This window comes from Salmo salar, chromosome 01 (assembly GCF_965601325.2).
Source record: "Salmo salar chromosome 01, fSalSal1, whole genome shotgun sequence".
Taxonomy (NCBI): Eukaryota; Metazoa; Chordata; class Actinopteri; order Salmoniformes; family Salmonidae; genus Salmo; species Salmo salar.
Window position 1 is genome coordinate 66,940,600 of NC_138291.1, and position 12,438 is coordinate 66,953,037.

Below are 12,438 nucleotides of genomic sequence, written 5' to 3' on the forward strand. Positions count from 1 at the left end.
TCATTATTTGTATCGCAGAGCCATTTGGTTAGCTAGCTATAGCCTAATGTTAGCTAGCTAACATTGAACCTGGTTGGTTAGCTACTTGCAGATTCATGCAGGGTAGTAATGTCATGAGTTGGTATTATGCTTAATTGTTTTCCTAGCTAACTAGCTAAATGTCTTAACAAAAGCCCCCATTATGCAAGTAACCATTTCGGGTGTGTTTGTAAATTCAGTCTGGCCCTCTACTCCAATTTTAGAACACTCTCGTCTGAGTGTGCCAGAGAGAGCAGAATAACTGATGATTTTACGAACTCTCAACACCCACTGAATATGGCCAGTGTCAGTAAACGTCGTCAAAAAAGCTTAATTAAATTGTTGCCAGCAGCACAGTTACAGTCGCCAACGCTCTGGATAACATGAAAACAGCATAGCCAGCTCTGATAGGGCCACTAAAATGGTCAGAGTGGGGTGTTCTCTCATTATGTGTCTGGAAGTAGCTAGCAAGTTAGCCAATGTTAGCCAGTTAGCTTGGGTGCTTGACTGCCGTTGTAAGGTCAGAACATTCGGATCAACCCTAGTCGTCTGCCAGAGCGTCCAGTGCGCACTCTCTGAACGCAAAACACTCTGAATTTATGAACAGACAATCTAACAGCACAGTTACAGTCACCAACTCTCTGGATAACATAACAGCCTAACCAGCTCTGCTCGGGCGAGTAATGTTCAGTGGGCTGTTCTCTCTCTCTCACTTAGATGTCTGGAAGTAGCTAGCAAGTTAGCTTGGGTGCTTGACTGCTGTTAGTACATTCAGATATTCCCTTAAAGAGATGGGTGGGGCTAAAGCTTAAGAGGGTGTGAACGATGCTGAATGGGTGTAGACAAAGAAGGGCTCTCCAATAGTAGTACCGAAACATTCAAAGGCCATTTTCTCAAAAGTGAGTTTAGAAATGTATATACTTTCAAAGCAGAATTACTTTCACATTGTTTCTCCACTGAAATGTATGATATACCATTGTGAACAGTCTCTACTTTTATCCAATGTAAAAAACTCAACTTCAAATTTTGCTACATAAGACCGATTTGAGCTGGTGGGTCACAAATTGTTTGATTTGCTTGCCATCTATAGTGGTGATGACAGTAGTCCAACTGACAACTTTACCAGGACTTTTTCCAAAAGTCTAAACTCTGATGAAGCAAGCTAAATGACACATTGTTTGCTTAGCTGGCTAGCTACATGCAAATGGTTAGGCTAACCTCACGTATCTGAAAATACATGCGCAATTGATGTTTACTCATCATGAAAAGCATGCAGTTACTTGCTGTATAACTCTGATAGAGCTAAATGTGGAATAATCTGAAATGTGTAGTTCTGACTATGCTCTTCAAGAAGTGATGGTATTAAAACCAAATAGTCGTCAATGGTTTAGGCAGAGCTGGGGGTCTCCTTGCGCCCGTCAATCAAACCGAACGCTCTGCACCGTATTGTGATGTTTTATTGATAACAACCTACAACAGCTAGTTTTCAATTTTCCCCTACCCAATCAGACAACTCACAGACAGCCCTATCTAAAATCTTGCTTGAGAAATTGCTATTTTCTAAGTAGCAATTTTTATTTCTTTTTGACCATTTTAATTGAAAACAATCACAATAAGGTACTTCATTGTTATCCTGAAATGATTTGATAATGAGATCAAAACGGCTGCATTGTACCTTTAAACAAACATCACATGGGTTCTTTAGTGATCTTCAGGTTCATTATACTGCCTGAATGTTTGCAACGTGAGGGGATTATTATTTTGCTACACTCACAGAGTAATCCTTCTAGATATACTTAGTCATTAAAAAATGTTTTGTCCTGGCTTGATCCACAACAGCAAAAACAGTCAAAGGAAATACAGTGCATACGGGAAAGTATTAAAACCCCTTGACTTTTCCCACATTTGGTTACGTTACAGCCTTATTCTAAATGTATTAAATAGTTTTTCCCCCCTCATCAATCTACTGTACACACAAAGCCCTTAAAACTTGTCTTGGGTAGGGGGCAGTATTTTCACCTCCGGATGAAAAGGATAGGATATAGGATATGCACATAATTGGTAGGTTTGGATAGAAAACACTCTAAAGTTTCTAAAAGTGTTAGAATAATGTCTGTCAGTATAACAGAACTGATATGGCAGGTGAAACCCCGAGGACAAACCATCCAGGGGAAAAGAAATTGAGGTCATAGGAGTTTCCAAAGGGTTTCTTTGGGATAACCTTATTATTAGGAACCTGGTTGCAGTTCCTATGGCTTCCACTAGATGTCAACAGTCTTTAGAAATTGTTCAATGTTTTTCTTTTGAGAAATGAAGAAGAAGTCCTATTCATTGTTAGTGTCACTCCAGGTGGACTCTACTTTTTTTGTGCGTGTGAACTGGAGCGCGCTTCACGTTCTTTTTATCCGGTATTAGAAACAGTTTATTCCGTCTTAAATTTTATCGATTATTTACGTTTTAGGGTACCTCAGGTTGGATTAGGAAAGGTTGTTTGAAATGTTTGGATCAAGTTTACAGGTAACTTATTAGAAACTTTGTAGGCATGTTGGGCGAGTTGAAACCGGTGTATTTCTGAATCAAACGCGCCAAATAAATGGACATTTTTGGGACATAAAGAAGGACATTATCGAACAAAAGGACCATTTGTGATGTTTCTGGGACATTTTGGAGTGCCAACAGAAGAAGATCTTCAAAGGTAAGGCATTAATTATATCGCTGTTTCTGACTTTTGTGGCGCACCTTCCTGGTTGAAACATGATTTTCATGTGTTTGTATGCGGGGCACTGTCCTCAGATAATCACATGGTTTGCTATCGCCGTAAAGACTTTTTGAAATCTGACACAGTGGCTGGATTAACAAGAAGTTAAGCTTTATTTTGATGTATAACACATATATTTTCAAGAATGTTAAATATTTGAATTTGGTATTTTTGAATTTCGCGCTCTGTAATTTCACTGGATGTTGGCCAGGTGGGACGCTACCATCCCACCTGCCCATAAGAAGTTTAATGACAAAGCAAAATTATTTTTTAAAACATTTTTGCAAATGTACTAAAAACAAAAACAGAAATACCTCAAGTATTCAGACCCTTTGCTATGAGACTCGAAATTGAGTGCAGGTGCATCCTGTTTTCATTGATCATCCTTGAGATGTTTTTACAACTTCATTGGAGTCCACCTGTGGTAAACTCAATTGATTGGACATGATTTGGAAAGGCAAACACCTGTCTATATAAGTTCCCAAAGTTGACCATGCATGTCAGAGCAAAAACCAAGCCATGAGGTTGAAGGAATTGTCCGTAGAGCTCCGAGACAGCCTTGTGTCGAGGCACAGATCTGGGAAAGGGTACATACACATTTCTGCAGCATTGAAGGTCCCCAAGAACACAGTGGCCTCCATCATTCTTAAATGGAAGAGTCTTGGAACCACCAGGACTCTTCCTAGAGCTGGCCGCCCAGCCAAACTGAGCAATCGCAGCCTTAACCTCTTATGGCTAGGGGGCAGTATTTTCACGGCTGGATAAAAAACGTACCCGATTTAATCTGGTTACTAATCCTACCCAGTAACTAGAATATGCATATACTTATTATATATGGATAGAAAACACCCTAAAGTTTCTAAAACTGTTTGAATGGTGTCTGTGAGTATAACAGAACTCAAATGGCAGGTCAAAACCTGAGAGATTCCTTTACAGGAAGTGGCCTGTCTGACCATTTCTAGAACTTCTTTGCCATCTCTATCTTTTACTAAGGATCTCTGCTCTAACGTGACACTTCCTACGTCGTCCATAGGCGCTCAGAGCCCGGGAAAAACCTGAATGTCGTCATCCCAGCCCCAGGCTGAAACACATTATCGCCTTTCTCAAGTGGCCGATCAAGGGACTCTGGGCTTAGGCGCGTGACCTGACCGCCCCCGTCTTTGTGATTTTTTCCTCTGTTTGCCGAAAAGGAGATTCCCGGTCAGAATATTATCGCTTTTCTACGAGAAAAATGGCATAAAAATTGATTTTAAACAGCGGTTGACATGCTTCGAAGTACGGTAATGGAATATTTAGAATTTTTTTGTCACGAATTGCGCCATGCGCGCGACCCTTCTTTACCATTTCGGATAGTGTCTGGAACACACGAACAAAACGCCGCTATTCGGATATAACGATGGATTATTTTGGACCAAACCAACATTTGTTATTGAAGTAGCAGTCCTGGGAGTGCATTCTGATGAAGACAACAAAGGTAATGAAACTTTTGTAATAGTAAATCGGAGTTTGATCAGGGCTAAACTTGGTCGGTGTCTAAATGGCTAGCCGTGATGGCTGGGCTATCTACTGAGAATATTGCAAAATGTGCTTTCACCGAAAAGCTATTTTAAAATCGGACATATCGAGTGCATAGAGGAGTTCTGTATCTATAATTCTTAAAATAATTGTTATGTTTTTTGTGAACGTTTATCGTGAGTAATTTAGTAAATTCACCGGATGTTTGCGGGGGGTATGCTAGTTCTGAACGTCACATGCTAATGTAAAAAAGCTGGTTTTTGATATAAATATGAACTTGATTGAACAAAACATGCATGCATTGTATAACATAATGTCCTAGGGTTGTCATCTGATGAAGATCATCAAAGGTTAGTGCTGCATTTAGCTGTGGTTTTGTTTTTTGTGACATTATATGCTAGCTTGAAAAATGGGTGTCTGATTATTTCTGGCTTGGTACTCTGCTGACATAATCTAATGTTTTGCTTTCGCTGTAAAGCCTTTTTGAAATCGGACAGTGTGGTTAGATAAAGGAGAGTCTTGTCTTTAAAATGCTGTGAAATAGTCATATGTTTGAAAAATGGAAGTTTTTGTATTTTTGAGGAATTTGTAATTCGCGCCACGCCTATCATTGGATATTGGAGCAGGTGTTCCGCTAGCGGAACGTCTAGATGTAAGAGGTTAATGGTAGAGTTGCCAGTCGGAAGCTGCCACTCAGTAAAAGGCACATGACAGCCCGCTTGGAGTTTGCCAAAAGGCACCTAAAGGACTGTCAGACCATGAGAAACAAGCAAAGTACAGAGAGATCCTTGAGGAAAACCTGGTCCAGAGTGCTCAGGATATCAGACTGGGGCGAAGGTTCACCTTCCAACAGGACAACAACCCTAAGCATACAGCCAAGACAATGCAGGAGTGGCTTCAGGACAAGTCACAAGAGCCCTGAAGCAAGCTTCCAGAAAAATGGAACGGAAATGGCCGCTTCACCAAACTGGTAGTCTTCCTACTAGCTTGAAAATATAGTACCGTGCAATATTGAAGAGCCCTCACTGCTGCTCGATCATCCTATTTTTCCAACTTATTTGAGGAGAATAAGAACAATCCAACATTTATTTTCAATACTGTTGCAAAGCTAACTAAAAAGCAGCATTCCTCAGGAGAGGATGGATTTCACTTCAGCAGTGATGAATTCATGAACTTCTTTGACGAAAAGATCATTAGAAAGCAAATTACGGACTCCTCTTTGAATCTGCGTATTCCTCCAAAGCTCAGTTGTTCTGAGTCTGCACAACACTGCCAGGACCTACTGTAGGGTCAATGGACACACTGAAGTTTCTTAATCCTATATCTCTTGACACATTCATGAAAATAGTCATGACCTCTAAACCTTCAAGCTGCATTCTGGACCCTATTCCAACTAAACTACTAAATGAGCTACTTCCTGTGCTTGGCCCTCCTATGTTGCACATAATAAACAGCTCCCTATCAACCGGATGTGTACCAAACTCACTAAAAGTGGCAGTAATAAAGCCTCTCTTGAAAAAGCCAAACCTTGACCCAAAACCTGTAAAAATCTCCCATTCCTCTCATAAATTTCAGAAAATCTGTTGCGCAGCAACTCACTGCCTTCCTGAAGACAAACAATGTATATGAAACGCTTCAGTCTGGTTTTAGACCCCATCATAGAGACTGCACTCGTGAAGGTGGTTAATTACATTTTAAGTGCGTCAGACCAAGGCTCTACATCTGTCCTCATGCTCCTAGACCTTGAGCTGCTTTCGACACCATCGATCACCACATTCTTATGGAGAGATTAGAAACCCTAATTGGTCTACAAGGACAAGTTCTGGCCTGGTTTAGATCTTATCTGTCGGAAAGATATCAGTTTGTCTCTGTGCATGATTTGTCTTCTGACAAATGAATAATACGTTTCGGTGTTCCTCAAGGTTCTGTTTTAGGACCATTATTGTTTTCACTATATATTTTACCTCTTGGTGATGTCATTCAGAAACATAATGTTAACTTTCACTGCTATGCGGACGATACACAGCTCTGCATTTCGATGAAACATGGTGAAGCCCCTAAATTGCCCTCCTTGGAAGCCTGCGTTTCAGACATAAGGAAGTGGATGGCGGAATTATTTTAAACTTGGACAAAACAGACATGCTAGTTCTAGGTCCCAAGAAACAAAGAGATCTCCTGTTGGATCTGACAATTAATTGATGGTTGTACAGTCGTCTCAAACTGTGAAGGACATTGGTGTTACTCTAGACCCTGATCTCTCTTTTTATGAACATATCAAGGATATTTCAAAGAATGCTTTTTACATCTTCGTAACATTGCAAAAATCCAAAACTTTTAGTGCAAAAATGGTGCAAAAAAGCTAATCCGTGCTTTTGTCACATCTAGATTATACTACTGCAATGCTCTACTTTCTGGCTACCAGGTTATTAAAGCACTAAATACACTTCAGTTAGTGCTAAACATGGCTGCTAGAATCTTGACAAGAACCAAAAATGTGATCATATTACTCCAGTGCTAGCCTCTCAACACTGGCTTCCTGTTAAGGCTAGCGCTGATATCAAGGTTTTATTGGTAACCTACAAAGCATTACATGGGCTTGATCCTACCTATCTCTCCGATTTGGTCCTGCCGTACATACCTACACGTATGCTACTGTCACGCCCTGGCCATAGAGAGGGTTTTGTTCTCTATTTTGGTTCGACCAGGGTGTGACTAGGGTAGGCGTTCTATGTTCCTTTTTCTATGTTTTTGTATTTCTTTGTTTTGGGCCGAGTATGGTTCCTAATCAGAGGCAGCTGTCTATCGTTGTCTCTGATTAGGAATCATACTTAGGCAGCCTTTTCCCACCTGTGCTTTGTTGGATCTTGTTTTTGTGTAGCTGCCTGTGAGCAGCCCAGAACGTCACGTTTCGTTTTCTTCTGTATTGTTTTGGTGAGTTTCATATTTATTAAACATGTGGAACTCTAAGTACGCTGCGCCTTGGTCTACTCCTTTAGACGCTTGTGACAGCTACAGTCACAAGACGCAGGCCTCCTTATTGTTCCTAGAATTTCTAAGCAAACAACTGGAGGTAGGGCTTTCTCCTATAGAGCTAAATTTTTATGGAATGGTCTGCTTATCCATGTGAGAGACGTAGACTCTTTCTCAACCTTTAAGTCTTTATTGAAGACTCATCTCTTCAGTAGGTCCTATGATTGAGTGTAGCCTGGTCCAGGGGTGCAAAGGTGAACAGAAAGGCACTGGAATGACGAACCACCTTTGCTGTCTCTGCCTGGCCGGTTCCCCTCTCTCCACCGGGATTCTCTGCCTCTGACCCTATTATGGGGGCTGAGTCACTGGCTTACTAGTGCTCTTCCATGCTGTCCCTAGGAGGGGTGTGTCACTTAAGTCGGTTGAGTCACTGACGTGATCTTCCTGTCCGGGTTGGCGCCCCCTCGGGTTCGTGCCGTGGGGGAGATCTTTGTGGGCTATACTCAACATTGTCTCAGGGTAGTAAGTTGGTGGTTTGCAGATATCCCTCTAGTGGTGTGGGGGCTGTGCTTTGGCAAAGTGGGTGGGGTCATGCCCTGCCTGGTTGGCCCTGTCCGGGGGTATCGTCGGATGGAGCCACAGTGTCTCTCGACCTCTCCTGTCTCAGCCTCCAGTATCTATGCTGCAACAGTTTGTGTGTCGGGGGGCTAGGGTCAGTCTGTTATATCTGGTGTAATTCTCCTGTCTTTTCCGGTGTCCTGTGTGAATTTCCGTGCCCAGCCAGGTGTGCCCAGCCAGGGACCGGAATGGAACCCGATTGTACATCTCTGGAGAGACCTGAAAATAGCTGTGCAGTGACACTCCCCATCCAACTTGACAGAGCTTGAGAGGATCTGCAGAGACAAATGGAAGAAACTCTCCAAATACAGGTGTGCCAAGCTTGGTAAGGGAGGTGACCAAGAATCCGATGGTCACTCTGACAGAGCTCCAGAGTTTCTCATACCCAAGAATAATAAACACAGCCCAAAGGTGCTTCAACAAAGTACAGAGTAAAGGGTCTGAATAGTTATGTAAATTCCCCAGAAACTGTTTTTGCTTCGTCATTATGAGGTATTGTGTGTAGATTGATGAGGGAAAAAAACAATTGTATGAATTTTACAATAAGGCTGCAACCTAACAAAATGTGGAAAATGTTCAGGGGTCTGAATACTTTCCGAAGGCACTGTATGTGCACACTGCTCACAGGCACACACACACAGTTGGATTGGATTCATCCAGTCCAGCGGCTCTTGTAAACTAGCTCTGTTCCCCATGGGATTCCACATCATTACAGAACTGATGTGTCCTCTGGTATCTCATCACCATAGCTGCTCCAGGGTCTGAATACTTATGTAAATGTGATATTTCAGTTTTTTTTTATTATGTACATTAGCAAAAACCTGTTTTTGCTTTGGAATTATTGGTACTGTGTTTAGATTGATGAGGATTTTTTTTATTTAAATCCATTTTAGAATAAGGCTGTAACGTAACAAAATGTGGACAAAATCAAGGGGTGTGAATACTTTCCGAATGCACTGTATGTATGTCGGTGTCGTATATTTAAAAACCATCAATTACCCTAAACAATTTAAATATACTAGATTGAGTCATCATATTAAATGTCAAACTAATACAGTGATGACAAACAGTTTGATCAAGTAATAAGATAATTTCTGTGTAATTTTCAAACATATCCCATCAGTCAAGAAATGTCAAAGTCTCCTTCGATCCTTTCAGCTCTGTAGTGGGGTATGAATTTACTATTGATTAAATCATATACTCATTTGATGAGTATTTTTTATCTATTTATAATCCACAGAAGGTTAGAAATTATAGATAATAGATATATAATGCATATTAGAGAATAAGTGATGGGACCCTGCTCCTGACTGATTTATGGCCCAGGCTTATTTAATTGAGTATCTCTGATTACTGTACAAAAAGAACTCTGAAGGGTTGTGAATTTACAACCATGTATGATGAACAGTGAGGCTGATCTCAAACTCCTTAAGGTAAAAACTTAAGGTTGTTTCACCAGTTACACTAAACATTATATTTTCCAAATATTCTGAAATAGCATGTGCTCGATTTCTAATAGACATGGGTTATCAACCTTTTATTGCAGTGGGCTAAATCAGGGTTCTTGGTCGTCTTTAATAAATCTACTTTGAAGCAAAAGTATACACCTCACACACATGGTTTTGGTCTTAAAAAAAAGACATCTGTACCATGTCCGATATAAAGTTTAAATGTATTCAATTATGAGTTTGCATCCCAATATTACACTTTATATACATCACAGAAGACTGAAATATAACACAGAACACAAGATTTTCAAAGTTAAAAAAATTATGAGGCTTTTGGTCATTGACTGCAGGAAAGGGCTACAAGGTGTTCAGCAGTTTCACACTTCCAGGGTTTTTCAGGTTTAACACTTGTCTCACACATCAGCAGCAGGTGACAGCTTGGCGGTGCCCCCAGCCTCTACTCTGTCATTCTGGGTGAAAAAGTAGGCTAGTTCACCAGGGTCAGGGAGCACAGACCATCCCCCAGTCTGGCCCAGCATCAATTGTGTACTAATTCATTCAGAGACAGGTTGGTGTCCCACTGTGATGTAGAGTGTCTTTCAGACATCTCCTCTCAACCCCCTGTGACTGATGGGGCTTCCCTAGCCCTGGACCCTGTAGAGGGCCAATGAAATGTGTGTAGAGAGCGGATGAGAGGTTAAGGGGTATTGGGGGTGTTATTGTAAAAATGGTGGCCATCTGTGCAAATGAGTGTCAATGTGGTGAGGTGAAGTACAGTATGTTTTAACTGTCGAGCTAAGCAAATTATTTAATTGTCCAAAGAGCCAATCAGATGAGAGTCTGAATCACATGGGACTATTTTATATAATACCCATAAATAATAACTTCGGGAGTAGTTGTTGGTTCAAACTAAATCCCTGTCTTTGCTTCAGTTGGCATCAGAAGTATGTTAGAATATAAATTAAAAAATAAATAAATAAAAGAAGGAAGATCTGAGAATTGCAGAAAGCAGTGAGCCCGCGGCAACGGCCATTCAAATTGAAACGATTACTCCTATTGCTGTGTTGACTCTAAAGGGTGGCATTGAGCTCTCACTTCTGTATGTTCAATTCCTTTCTGTAAAAACTTCTGTGTTAGCTGCAGGATAAGGTATGAAAAAGGTATGAATAATATGATAACTGAACACTGATGATAAATTAATGGTTGGTTTGGAATCACTCCATAGTTTAAATATTGGAGCAGACAGACGTGGCAGCTCTGTTTCTAGCTCCTAAGCAAGTTTGCAGTTATTTCTTACATTATTAGCCCAGAACGTTTTTTTGTGTTATTGCATACAGCCGGAAACAACTTTTGGATATCAGAGCGGCAGTAACTCACCAGCATTACTACCAGGCATTGGCGAAAATCTGATATCAACTTTGGAGGGGACAATTACATGACATTTTCTCAAGAGCAATTCCTGAGGGGGACACCAAAAGTAGTGCTGTAACACATTGTAATATGGTAAATGTATATTGAGGAACCAAAGAAATAAGGTGTTTGCCGTACTCCTAACTACCGGTACCCAAAACTACACAACTAATCACAACAGCAATACCATTGCCTTTAACAAATCTTAGTTCAGTCGCCAGTTTAAGTTGAGAGTGGGGGTACCCATGGAATTTTCCAATTATGTTCCTATTTTACAAGTTTAAAAAAATTGATAACCTTTCATAATGTTGCCAAACAAAGACTCAACAAACTTACCTGAGACTCCCTGTCTCTGCCAGTCTGTCCCTGCATATCTGTCCCCAACTCTGCTGTCTGTGTGCCATCTGTTGCCTGCTCTGCCTAATGACATCATTGTGAAACATTTCCATTAGAATTTCATTTCTTTCTTATGAACATTTTATCAACTAGTCTTTGAGATATTAGGCTACTAGGGTTCTTACTATGCGTTTTGGTGTATTGAAAAATACTCTGATGTCCGTCTTTTATTTTTCTGCCATTTTTCTACCTGGCTGGCTGGCTACACACACACACAGTGTGTAGGTTATTTAGAGTAGGAGATGGGCTTCTATCATCTTCAATCATTCTATTTGGGCTTCGATCTAAAAGGTAGCTAGCAAATGTGAAACGGATTAAAATGACAAGAGTTGACAGCTGTATGAGTTCACCATTTACACAACATATGCTGCAACCTTTTGTAATTTTAATAGTTTGTTTCATATTGGCTGGCTTCCAACAATAGCTGAATTTGCAAAGCTAGCGAGCACCAATTCAGTTTCAGTAGTGTTTGCTATAATCTTTGCTACCCGGGTTAAATAAAGGTGAAATAAAATAAATAAATAAAAATTCACTTGCGACAATTTAGCTTTTGCAACGAGACCATTAAATATATTTAAGACAATGGTAGAAGTTTGGATTTCAGTTTATCGCTAACCTTATCACAGGGACTTTGAAGCACTAACTTACATCATCTGCATGCTGATTCCATCTTTGACGACGCCACATAAATGGAATAGGCACTAGCTAGCTTAATAGTTAATATTTGCGCGCTAGCTCTGCATATTCAGCTAGTGTGTGTGCGCGATTGACTGGATTAACCTCACGTCAGTTACGTGCATTGAGTGCCTTTCAGACAGTATATATGACCTCTCTGTTACCTAGCAAGCTAAGGAACTGGCAGTGGATCAAACCATTGTGAGGCAAAGGGTGGGGGGGTTGCAATCTTTTGAAACTTAAAAAAGCGCTATTAAGTGTCTATAATCAGCACAATTGCTTTCATTGCGTATTATTAATATTATTTAAATTACATAGTTATGTTTCAGTGATATATTGGGGGGGACAAATCAGATTTTTCCCAGGATGGGGGGGTTGTGTCCCCCCCGTCCCCCCCGGGATTTCCGCCCCTGCTACCAGGAATACGACTTTCCCAAATTGGAACCTTTGTTCACACCCCCCAGGGCAATTTAACTTATCCCAGAGGCTGCTGCAAGACGCTGCCGGCGGAGAAGAGGTATTTGGAGTGGACTTCCAATCCGACTCAGCAGGCGGGCACACCATCCACCGCTTCTGAGTATATTACTTGTTAATGTTCAGTCTCTGGACAATAAAGTAGACGAGGTCACC